Below are 13,322 nucleotides of genomic sequence, written 5' to 3' on the forward strand. Positions count from 1 at the left end.
AGTAAAGCCTGACTACAGCCATGTGACAATCATTCAGTTTATGATTTGGAGACTTGATGTCATGGTGGGTGCCTATTTTGGGAAAGAAATGAGTCCTAAATAGTAGCTCGTGCTCCCAGGCATGATCTGTGCAGGAGGGCAGGGACCAGGTCATATGGGTGGTGGTCAGACTGGAAACACAGGAATGTGGCCACCCAAGCTGGTGGTGGTAATCCTTCACAGCCCTTGTTACAAATTGTTAAGAGGGGCATAAGCAGTCCCTTTGGTGATGTAGGAGACTACATCAGCACCCAAGGGAAAGGGTTAAGGTCATCATCATGTGCATCTCTTTGCCTGGATGCTGGTGATAATACCAAACTGTCCAAACTTTGCCTGAATGATTGCTCCTCAGGATAGCTGTCACCTTAGGTGATTTGCAAGGAGTCGCCTGTACTTTTTGGAAACAGATAGGCTCATGGCCAGTCAGATGTGGCAATGACAGCACAGGGGAGGAGGAAAACATCTTTTAAAAAATGAAACTTGTTTAAGTTCTGCTTTTAGTTCTTTTTATTGCAGTGGTTAGTTGATTATATTCAATAGTGTGAAGCTCCAGGGAGCTCTGAAGAGGTGGGGGTGGAGGTATTGAAAAGGTAGGTTCCACTTCTGTGGCTGAAGTTTCTCCACTTATGGACTCTGCCAGTGTTAGCTTAAGGGAGAGTTTGCAACCTTTGGAGATGTTCAGAGTGGGAAAGACTGGGTGAGTCCAAAATAATGACATCACAATTGGGCATGACAGGAAACTGACATATGTTGATGTGGCCAGCCAGCAGTTGTGCACTTAGTCTGTGTCAATGCTGGAGCAGGTACAAAGCCCTTACAACAATCCAGGTAGCCCAGGTTCAGCTAATGGCACTGGCACTTGACAGTGCATGCGGGGGGGGGGGGGGGTGACCATCCTTTGGGAACGCCTGCACTGCAGCTGTAAGAAAAGGGCCTTGTCAGGTTTCTGGAATTCTGTCTTAATAATTGGAGGTGGTACCAAGAAGACATGGATCCTGATGCCATTCTGGTGATTGGTAGCCCATCAGCATATTTGATGGACACAAGCATAACAGTTCTTAGTCTGTCAGTTCTCAAAAGTGAACATGTTTCACTCTCCGGGTATTTAATGAGAAATAGGCCACCTCCATTTTGGATTACTTAACACTGACTTTATCGTCGAGGTTGTCTAATGTCACTTCTGGCAGTTAGTAACCCTTTTCCCACTGTCTGGAAAAGGTGACCCAATCTTTGGCTGCTAATCTGTTCACGTTGCCAGTAGTGTGGATGGATACGGTGCTTCTGTGTCACATGGCTGACCTTGCGATTAATAATTTTACAGAAACTTGAGCAGTTCTGAATTACTTTTTCATAATTGATCTGATATGTGTGAGCTAGTGATTGTATCAAGTGTGTGTTAGCTGTCTAGTCAACTGCATATGGTCAACTAGGCAGTTGATCAACAGGTGTGCCAGATTGCACAAATCCAGGGGTTGGAAAATTAGCCCTTACCCTGAGTTTGTGCAATCTTGGAATTGGTATATACAGTTATCGGTGGTGTGGAGGCTGCCACTTTTTTTGAAGTTGGACTAGGGTCGATCTTGGTGCATGCTTAGTACTCTGCCGGTTGCATTGTTTTTGACCTTTAGCTGTCAATATTGTTGCAGTTGACGCAGGATGGTTTAAGTACGGTGCAGGTGGTTCGCAGGATGTTTTAAGTACGGTACAGGTGGGTTTTAATCTTTGACTTATTCTCTCTCGTTTCTTGTGGTTAACTGCACCTTTTGCTTTGTCATAACTTGAGTCTTCACAGGCTGAGCCTTAAAAATGGTCTGTTTAGATCTGTGCCCTGCCCTAGACGACAAAGAATAAACAAAATAAATTTTGTTACACGCCTTATTGCCGTATGGATATTATTTAGTTATACATCCTTTGATTTGCCGTATTGGTATTATTAATGCAGTAAAATTCCATCTCAGTACTTGAAATGTAAATTTGGAAGGAAGTTTTGAAACCAAAAGTAATTGTAATGAGAGTTGGTAACTCTTTGTTTGTTTTCCAGACACGGCTTGGAGTTTTCCGCTGCTTTGTCAGTGAAACTGGTAGTAGGTGGTCTGGAGCCGCGCTGACCCTCATTGTACAGTAAGTGCATTAAATATAGTGACCTTAGTGGTATGCTGTCTGAATGATACAAATTTTGACTTATTTTGTCAAAAAATGAATTCTTCTAAACTGCCATGACCCATATTTGATCACACTAAAACGGTCATTTATTTTTTGTAGTAGTTGTGTTTGCTTCACTGGCAAATTGAGTGATGGTGTGGGCAAGCACTGAATCACGTAGGATGGATATTTTTGCAAATCAGAACATGAGCCAAGAAAGGATGGTCGTGTGGTGACATTGTTGCAAGTGTGTCTTTGCAATATGCAAATAATTTGATGGTGTTGCATTTATTAAGACGTCTGGGTTCACCTTGAGTGTTAATTAAGATGCAAATGTGTGCAGTCCAGAACTTGTTGAAAGAAACACTGGTTTATGATCTGTGTTGTATTTGTCCAGATGCCTGGATTCACTGTGCTGTTAAAGGTAGTTAGAGCACACAGCTGTGACTTATCTATTTTAATTCCTGTTTTGCTAATCATTCCAGTTTGCATGGCTTCATCATGAAATGGCTGTTATGTTGCTAGCACTCAGTGATTCATGCATTTCACCTCCATTGTTTAACTGAAATGTAGCTCATGCAATGTAATAGTGAGAACTGCTTATCGTAACATTCCTATCTCTAGGGAGTGATGCTTTCAAATACCGTTAAGCTGGAGCATTTATATGCCACATTTTAAAGGTGATAACCATATCCTTTTGTCTACCCTGTTGTCTGAAGATATGCCTGCTGACTTGTTTGCTTTTGTTTTTCAGAAAACACTTTAAATAATTATTTGGTAAACATGCCTAAATTGGCAAGTTACTGGATTCTGATGTGAGTGATAGTTTTATGTTTTTGTTTGGATAATGGTGACTCAGAAAGTGTACAGAGAAGAACCCTACTTTATCATACTTGGGGAACCAAGGACTGTATTCATGTGGCAGTGTAGTTGCATGGTTTATTTATTTGGTTGTTCACAGTTATTTCTTTGTGAGAAGTTATCCTTTTATACAGGCCCAGGGAAGAAAGTAGCAAATGCGTATAGCAGTGCATATAGATTAGAAAACAGGTTAAAGACATAATTTTGAGTATTGAAGGCATCGAGTGATGTAAACAAAAAAACAGAATTTCATGTCCTTTGTTACTTGTAAGACTAATTTTGAGTAAGTGTGATATAACGTTTGACTGCCAAGGTCAGGGCATTCTTTTGTAATGTGAACTGTTCGAATTAGAAGTTGATAGTGATAATTGCAGTCACTAGGTATGACAAACCTTTGAGTTTCAGACTTCATATCCTTCAGAAAAATGTGTGCTAATGCAGTAACTTGTCTTTCTACCAAAATTAAGTGTTTAAAACCAATAAAATCTGTCCATGATTTTGTTGCTTTGTCTCTCATTATTTTTATCTGGTTTCATTATTCTTGCAATAAAAGGTTGAGAGGTGTTAAATAAAAGGTTGAGAGGTGTTATTTTTTGTCTTGGTCAGATGAAGTGTAGATACAGCAAATTGGTGATAACTGCTGGATCGGAGTAACTTGGTCTGTTATTGCTTGTTCAGTTTAGGGCATTCTGACTTTGCAGTACTAGTGTACATTTGTGTGAAATAAGTTTGAATACTTTGGGTAATATATGTTTGTGTGGAAACATACTTGAACTTCAGCCATTGTGTTTATTATGCTTTTATGTTTTACCAAAATCAGACATCTGAGGTGTACACAGTTAACAATGGGGCTATAATTGATAGCTGACTCCTGCTGTCATGAACGAGTTAATAGTTATAGTCTAGCTTTGCAAGACTTCTGTGTATTTCAGTAAAGCAACTTGGAATGTTTTACTGTGACCATTTTTATCAGAGTAAGATGTTGAGGATTATGATTGGGTCTGTTGACTGTAAAAAAAACCTGTGTGTTTGAGACAGATGCTAAGAAGTTCTTAAGAGCAAAGCTCGAGAGGTGAATCTTAGTATCCACATTGAGAATACATAATAAAAGTTATGACTTGAGAGACCCAAGCATAATCCTTTGTAGTGCATAAAACTGGGTGTTCCATATACTACCAGTTAAACAAAAAAGGCATAGCTGCATGAAATGTCCCTCTGAAGAATGAATACTTAGTTGTGCCACACATTTAGTTTACAAGTGTGGCAGAGTGAAGTCTCTTAACAGCTTTCAAAATTGTTTACCTTCTACTGTGCTTCTTTGCCAGCATGCATTTGTTGGCTGTTAATTCATTGGGCAAGACACAATCTTAACACTGTTTAGGGGTGCTTAAAGATCTTGTGCAAAGGTTTTTCTTTGCCATTTGTTTCTATTACGTGTATGCTGTCATCATGTAAAGTGAGTTTCTGATGTTAAAATAGGCGTTTTTTATTTTGTTAGTTCGGTGGAAATGTAGTAAATTTAGTAAAGTGGTTTGTATTTTCTGTATGCTGAACAACTGTTCTATTACTTCATGACTCTGTGTCATCTGGCTCTGTCTTCTGATGTAATTTTGAGCAGGCATGTTTTCTGTACTTTGCAGCAGATTTCATTACAAAGTGATGCAGAATGCAGCACAATTAGCCACTCAGGCAAATCAATAAATAAAGGATCTCTCTATTTTAAACTACTAAATCTCAGAATCTGTTCACTATTATCACCAAAACTTCATGAAAAAAAAACTCTTTTGTTACCTAAGGCACTAAATGCAAACCATTCCCACTGTCTAAGCCACTCCCACTGTCTAAGCTAACTTCCACTTTACTAAACATGCCTCTTTTCCTTTGCTGCCTCGATTTGGCAGTTTGAACACCTAAAGAAAGTATCCACTACTCCAAATTCAGAAGAGAAATAATGTTCTAATTCACTAAAAAGTTGATAGAATTGCAGGTTTTGCATCAAAATGCATTTTCTGAATAATAAAAAGTAGAAAACTGACGTCTTCCATTTTTGATTGATTGTAATCTTTATTGATTTAACCAGAAATCCAAAAGTTTTATGAGGGACAGGGCAAATGTAATATACAAGGCAAAACCGGGACTTTCTGAAAAATCGGGGAGAGCTGAGAGCTGCGTAAAGAAGGAAAATAAAGTACTCCGACGTAGAATTAACAACTTCAAAGGCTGTTCGACACTTCAGTATAACACACTTTGTTTACAAGTAGCGAAATGAAGTTCTGACAGATTTTAAAAGTTGAAAACAAAAAGCAAATAAAAGCAAACCACCTGGTAAAGGTAGACCCACAACAAAAACAGTTACTGAAAAGCAAAAACGTAGTTCATCCACCACGGTCACCACATCAACACAAAACAAAATGAAGTAAAAAGATTATCTTATTTATTAAATGGTTAGCACTTTCATGGGATTACCGCTTATTCAGACAAAATTGTTTTTTATGTTTTTGCAGGGGGGCATGCCTCCCTGCAACCCCACACCCCCTGCTAAATAAATATACCAACTTCGAGATCGTACTACACTGATGAAAAAGGTAAATTTCCCTGTGTTCTCGACCAATGCCACTTCAAAACATCAGTTGCTTCTGTGGGCAGAGACAGAAGTTGGCCATTTCTGATCAGTGCTTTTCCCCATTTAGCAAATTCATATAAAATAAATAGTTTGACAACAGCTAATTCTTGGTTCTTTAGCATAAGCTTATTCTCATTAATTCATAGTCCTGTAACAGGGACACAAGCTTCTACATCTCTTTCCCCAAGTGTTATTTTATGCAGGATGCAAGGAACGTAGGAATGTAGGTATATATACATGTGGGTGGGTGTACATGAAAGTATATGTATGCATGTAGGTATATACAGGTGTGTGTGTGTGTTTGTGTGTACATGAATGTATATATACATGTAGGTATATATACATGTGTGTGTATATGTGGGTACATGAATATATATATATATATATATATATATATATATATATATATATATATATATATATATATATATATATATATATATATATATACATGTAGGTATATATCCATAATGTGTGTGTGTGTGTATATACATGAATGTGTATATACATAGTGTATATATGTGTGTGTGTGTGTGTGTGTGTGTGTGTGTATACATGAATGTATATATACATGTAGGTATATATACATGAGTGTGTGTGTGTGTGTGTGTGTGTGTACATGAATGTATATATACATGTAGGTATATATACATGTGTGTGTATATGTGGGTACATGAATGTATATATACATGTAGGAATATGTACGTTGCAACACTGGGCTTACTCAGTAAAGGCTTACTGCTAATGAACAGGTTACAGTCCACTTAAATATATCTGAAAGCACTGCATTGAGAAGTTGCAAGGTCTGTGCTGTCCTAAATTCAAAAGAAAGTAAGAGCTGTTGTAGTGTAAGCCATGCCCTCTTATGACATCCCCTAAGACAGCTTATAGATATTAAATTGTGTTGGAGTGTGGAGTGACTCCATTGATTAGTGAGAACTGCGTTAAGACTGATACTGGTACTCTTTACGGTGGTTAATGCAAGTATGACTCAAACCAAGCTAGCATGGCACCATTTGTCCACATTTAGTTTTCCACTGGTCATTTAATATTGGAAACATTTAACTGTGGACGGTTCTCCACCAATCTCCTCTGTGCATCATGGGAAATTTGCATGGAATACTGCAGAAGTGTCTGGGGACTTGTGTGCTGCCATGCATGTTGAAAGTGGGGGTGGGATGTGCAAGAGAAATCAGACGTATTATTTTGACCGCAGTGGTGTAGGGTAAGTAGTGTAGAAAAGCCTTTCTGAAGAGGCTGTTTAGCTTGATCTAGTTATATGGGTTGGTCAACCTGCAGAAATCACTTTCAGCAACATATCGTAGCTTCCATTTTCTCCACTCTTGCGTGCCCCTGGAGTAGATGTATGTAAGTGGTGTTGGATGGATTGCCCCTAAAAAAAAAAAAAAAAAAAAAAAAAGCAGATTTACTTGGATGTTACTGAAAGTTGTTTCACCAGGTTAGTTTTGGAGAATCTGCACTCGGCGAAGGAGTTTGCCTATCTGTTGATATGACTCCAACTTCTCCAAGGCCTTTGATTTGGTCCTTCTTGGGTGCCTGTTAGGAAGACTTGAAGGGGTATGAATTAGGAGAAGTTTGGGTTGCTACATGATCAAATGTTTCAACATCAGTGGTTGTGGTAAGAGGAAATTTGTCAGACAAAAGGAAAATTACTTGTGTCTTGGGTGCATTATACTACAGTTCCCTCATTTTAGACACGTCTGAGGAAATGGAGAAGCAGGATTAATGTCTTGACTGATGATACAAAGTTAGGTGCGAGTGCAGGATCGGAGGGGTGGAATGGTTTGGAAGGTCTGTCCAAGTGGGTACAAAGTGGTGGTTGTTGTTAAAGTGTGAAGTACTGCAGATGACCCTGATGGTGGAACTGATGGTATCAGAGCAGGAAAACAATGTCAGTGTGTCAGTCACCAGGAAGCAGAGTGAGAGGACAGTCACAGATGCAGCATTTGCAGGTAATGGATATGTAGTCCCCAGAAGCGGACCGGTCATACTGTCATTATTATTCTGCATCCTCGGCAGGCCATGTGCTGCATAGTGTGTGGTGTGTGGAGTGCTGGAGGTCTCATAAGAGGGGGGAAGTTGGGCTGCTGAAAGGTGGTATAGAGGAAAAGCAATAGGAGAGTGCATGCAATGGAGAGAAAAGGCTAGAGGAGCTGTTTCACTAGAGACCATATGAGACAGGGAGTGTGATGTATGTGCATGAGATCATGTCAGGGAGATGGGGGTGAGACAGGGAGTGTGATGTACATGCAATTAAATCATGTCAGGGAGATGGGGGTGAGACAGGGAGTGTGATGTATGCGCATGAGATCATGTCAGGGAGATGGGGAGTGAGACAGGGAGTGTGATGTATGTGCATGAGATCATGTCAGGGAGATGGGGGTGAGACAGGGAGTGTGATATATGTGCATGAGATCATGTCAGGGAGATGGGGGTGAGACAGGGAGTGTGATGTATGTGCATGAGATCATGTCAGGGAGATGGGGAGTGAGACAGGGAGTGTGATGTATGTGCATGAGATTGTATCTGGGAGATGGGGAGTGAGACAGGGAGTGTGATGTATGTGCATGAGGTCATGTCAGGGAGATGGGGAGTGAGACAGGGAGTGTGATGTATGTGCATGAGATTGTATCGGGGAGATGGGGAGTGAGACCGGGAGTGTGATGTATGTGCATGAGATCATGTCAGGGAGATGGGGAGTGAGACAGGGGGAGTGAGACAGGGAGTGTGATGTATGTGCATGAGGTCATGTCAGGGAGATGGGGAGTGAGACAGGGAGTGTGATGTATGTGCATGAGATCATGTCAGGGAGATGGGGAGTGAGACAGGGAGTGTGATGTATGTGCATGAGATTGTATCGGGGAGATGGGGAGTGAGACAGGGAGTGTGATGTATGCGCATGAGATCATGTCAGGGAGATGGGGAGTGAGACAGGGAGTGTGATGTATGCGCATGAGATCATGTCAGGGAGATGGGGAGTGAGACCGGGAGTGTGATGTATGTGCATGAGATTGTATCGGGGAGATGGGGAGTGAGACAGGGAGTGTGATGTATGTGCATGAGATCATGTCAGGGAGATGGGGAGTGAGACAGGGAGTGTGATGTACATGCAATTAAATCATGTCAGGGAGATGGGGGTGAGACATGGAGTGTGATGTATGCGCATGAGATCATGTCAGGGAGATGGGGAGTGAGACGGGGAGTGTGATGTATGTGCATGAGATCATGTCAGGGAGATGGGGGTGAGACAGGGAGTGTGATATATGTGCATGAGATCATGTCAGGGAGATGGGGGTGAGACAGGGAGTGTGATGTATGCGCATGAGATCATGTCAGGGAGATGGGGAGTGAGACAGGGAGTGTGATGTATGTGCATGAGATTGTATCGGGGAGATGGGGAGACAGGGAGTGTGATGTATGTGCATGAGGTCATGTCAGGGAGATGGGGAGTGAGACAGGGAGTGTGATGTATGTGCATGAGATTGTATCGGGGAGATGGGGGGTGAGACCGGGAGTGTGATGTATGTGCATGAGATCATGTCAGGGAGATGGGGGTGAGACAGGGAGTGTGATGTATGTGCATGAGATCATGTCAGGGAGATAGGGAGTGTGATGTATGTGCTTGAGGTCATGTCAGGGAGATGGGGGTGAGACAGGGAGTGTGATGTATGTGCATGAGATCATGTCAGGGAGATGGGGAGTGAGACAGGGAGTGTGATGTATGCGCATGAGATCATGTCGGGGAGTGAGACAGGGAGTGTGATGTATGCGCATGAGATCATGTCAGGGAGATGGGGAGTGAGACAGGGAGTGTGATGTATGCGCATGAGATCATGTCAGGGAGATGGGGAGTGAGACAGGGAGTGTGATGTATGTGCATGAGATCATGTCAGGGAGATGGGGAGTGAGACGGGGAGTGTGATGTATGCGCATGAGATCATGTCAGGGAGATGGGGAGTGAGACAGGGAGTGTGATGTATGTGCATGAGATCATGTCAGGGAGATGGGGAGTGAGACGGGGAGTGTGATGTATGCGCATGAGATCATGTCAGGGAGATGGGGAGTGAGACAGGGAGTGTGATGTACATGCAATTAAATCATGTCAGGGAGATGGGGGTGAGACAGGGAGTGTGATGTATGCACATGTGATCATATCAAGGAGATGGGGTGGGTGAGACAGGGTGTGTGATGTGCATGCATGAGATCATGTCAGGGAGATGGGGAGTGAGACAGGGAGTGTGATGTACATGCAATAAAATCATGTCAGGGAGATGGGGGTGAGACAGAGAGTGTGATGCATGCACATGTGATCATATCGGGGAGATGGGGGAATGAGACTGGGAGTGTTATTCTTCTATTCCTCATTATGTTGGGCACTGGAACCTGTTGTGTGACTGTTGGCAGAGTCCCCCCTCTTCAGCATTGCAGGCTCCCAAGGACCCAGTTCATAACTGCCCAGTTTTTGTTGGCTGCAGACTTGGAAGCATGCTCTGTGTGGGACTTGACCAGATGATGCTTTCATTTGTAGCTTTCAGGGAAAAACTGCACAAACAGAATACAGCACATTTGATGCAAGTGCAACAGTTTGCATGCATAGCTTACAAAGCCATTCAAAGTTGTGTAGGAATATCTAGACATGTATTAGTAACAGCAATGTAGGCAACAATGACATCTGCTGAGAGCATGAGCAGACAGAGGGATTTTAGCAGAATTTGATAAGAACCAAAGACTGTAGTAATGAAACCCACACCTGCAGTAGGCACTTTATTATCAAACAGTGTGCTGCAGTCTTCCAGCCTCCTGTCTTTCCCAATTATGATTGCTACTACCTTTTGTGGGATTGTAGATTATGCTTAATTTACTGAGAGGTAAAACTCTGACATTACTGTTGATCAGTCGTAAAATTGTAAGATGTTTGTTTCAGTAGAAGTTGCTGTGAAATTCAACTTGCCAGCAAACCTACGTTGCAGTTATTTTTTAGGAGTTAAGATTTAAAAGCACTTATTTTTAGGCTTTTGCCTGTTTATAATGACAGGCACAAGTACTTAGACTGTGGAACATATGCACGTGCTTTTGGTTAAGCATTTATTCATATAGACGTTCAGTCTTGGGTTTTGACATAGATAACACATTTGGAGGTTTCTGAGATATGTTTTTGTGGAATGGCATAGTTAAATCATTTGAGGATGAGAACTTTGTGCTTAGTTGTTCTTTTGCAGATGTGGATGAAGTAAATGCAGCTTGCTACATAATTTGTGGTACCTGGGAATGGTGCTTAATTTCATTTGGGTACTGCTACAGAGATGAGGATCGACATCTTTTTATGTGGCATCCTTTTTTTGAAATGGCTTTGCATGGTGGTGCTGCTATCCACCAGTTGTACAGAAGCTTAAACGACTATTAGTTTAGGATTTAATTGTAAGGTAGCAAGTATTAGATTTTTTTTCTAATCTAATTGTTTTAATTCTAATGGTTGACCTAGACCATTTTAGTTTTGGTTTTTATGTCTTAGACGTGATTTAGTAGTGTTAAGAATACAGTTTAAATCTTTACTTGGTAGATGTGCTGAGGTGCATTGTGATGCCACAGGGCAGTGTAGGGAGCTGGGACAATTCGGTTTACTAGAGATTTTATTAACAACTGGGTAGACCATTTTTCCTTTTTTTCAGAGCAAAGTAAAGCTACCCATTTTGATGAATGCCTTGGAGACACGCACATGTCTTGTTAATTCATTTTGGTAGAAGTGTGATTGTGCCTATTTTTTATTGGTTTGCTTTCTAAACACAGTGATTCAGCTATCACATACTGAGTTGTGGTAAAACTATATGACCATCTGTTTTTGTTCCTGGCAGCCTTTTGAAAGTGGGGCATTGAGTCTCAGTGGGGCACCCTGGCCTGGTCATAAACAGAGAATTTCTACAGCAAATGCATATGCCTCATGGTGTATGTGATACATGCCCTGTCTACCTGACATCTTCACTTTGTGCAGCATCAGCTAAAATTATTTTTTGTAAACCTTGCTGAAAACCTGACATTTTTAGCACATCCTGTGTTAATGAGTTGATGTTCGTTAGTAAACTGCATTGCAGAGGTCCTTTGGAGGTGTCGGCAGAGCAAGTCACAAGAGATTCTATTTCCAATTGGCTGTCAGAATAAACTGCTTTTTCTATTTTCAACATAGAGGGGCAGTATATTACCAGAATTAATTAGAAAAAGAACCTAATTAGCATTTGACCATCAGCAAGAAATCAAGCTGGTTTGTATGTTACCACAATATACTCCAGAGCTGTATGCCACCCGGGTGAAGACAGAAAACTCTGTCTCCCTCTGTCTCTCTCCAGCAGACTGTGACTGTATTTTGAGAGAAGGCTTGCTGTTTAACCAGCTGAATCCTTTGCGGCCTTTAAGGGGTTAAGCATACTGCTTGGTTTAATCTGCACTGCTGTTGGCAAAACCCAAGCAGTGCAGGCTGTCAGTTGTACACATTCAGTGTTACCAGAGCTACTGTGACTGGCTGTCTATTGATATACTGCTGGGGTTTTGCAAAGGGCTATGCCGATTGTACAAAGCAGCATGGTTAACCTCTTAATCCCCAAACAGTATTCATTTGGTTAAATGGCAAAGCCACATTTCAAAAAGTAGGTGTGAGAGCTTAATTAATTGTTTGTGAAGTTTAGGACAGGTTGATCCTGCAAACATTTACAATATCTCAACAGTGAATAGTGAAATGTCCAGTTGAGTTTGCTAATTCTGGGATACAGTGTCCCACTACTACAGTACAACTAACAAGAGTCTCTGCTTTTTGCTACTGCTAATATAGGTTTGAGAAGTGTGTACAGATTCCTTGACAAACTTATTTAGATTTGGGCAAAAAGTGAGTGCTGCCTTGTGCATTCGTCAAACACATAGAAGACACAAGTGCTCCTCACGCTGTCTGGCACAAATCACACTGATGTAGTTAAGAGCGTGACCCACACAAGAGTCTGCCCATAGCAATTGTCTGACAAGGAAGGCACATGTAATGTTAAATGTTAAGTAGTCACTGTCCCAGTCTGCTAGTTGATATGCCTTTTGGCTTACCTCTAAAGGCTTATAAAACAAGTATTAACTGAGCACCTTGGCCAGATATGCAACTTCTGAACTTTGTCCTGACAACGTCCATACAGCTGTATCACATTTAGCCATTCCAGTTTCTTGTTTTTTGTACAGTTTTTTTAAAAAGGTGTCTTTAAATGGCCAGTAACAGCAAGCATACCACACTGAGAACACTACATACCTGTTTAGCCACCTAGCACACTTTTAACAAATTACTATTGTCTGACACGTTTTTATAGTGGAGCTGTGCCCTTCTCATCCCCAGTGTGCGAGTCCTTTTGCTCCACCTTCCCGTTGTGTGGTTATCCTGTCCCTGAGGTCGTACCACATCACAGAAGAGCAAATGTATTGATTTTCTTTTCTCACAAGTTAGTGTGAGATAAGAGATGGTGTATCCATAGATTAGAGATGTGAGTGCAAAGGGGTCCTTGTGCAAACGCATTTTAAGTATGACCTGTTTTAGGTTTGTGTTTTGTGGTAGTCTATACAGGGTGGTGTAATAGTTTAGTCAGTGTACTTGGTGTCAGTCAGTTATGCATTG

General features: G+C 41.4%; 1 protein-coding gene across 4 annotated transcripts in view; it reads left to right on the forward strand.

Annotated features, from left to right (window-relative positions):
- ZMIZ1 (zinc finger MIZ-type containing 1) overlaps positions 1-13,322 on the forward strand; it is a 2,170,450-nt gene that overhangs the window by 566,418 nt on the left and 1,590,710 nt on the right. For all 4 annotated transcript variants that reach the window (XM_044056883.1, XM_044056886.1, XM_044056882.1 and 1 more), the window contains exon 3: positions 2,081-2,160. The gene's annotated coding sequence lies outside the window, so the exon portion shown is untranslated. The remainder of the gene's footprint in view (positions 1-2,080; positions 2,161-13,322) is intronic.

This window comes from Protopterus annectens, chromosome 14.part0 (genome assembly GCF_019279795.1).
Source record: "Protopterus annectens isolate FY-2018-M chromosome 14.part0, PAN1.0, whole genome shotgun sequence".
In the NCBI taxonomy this organism is placed as follows: Eukaryota; Metazoa; Chordata; order Ceratodontiformes; family Protopteridae; genus Protopterus; species Protopterus annectens.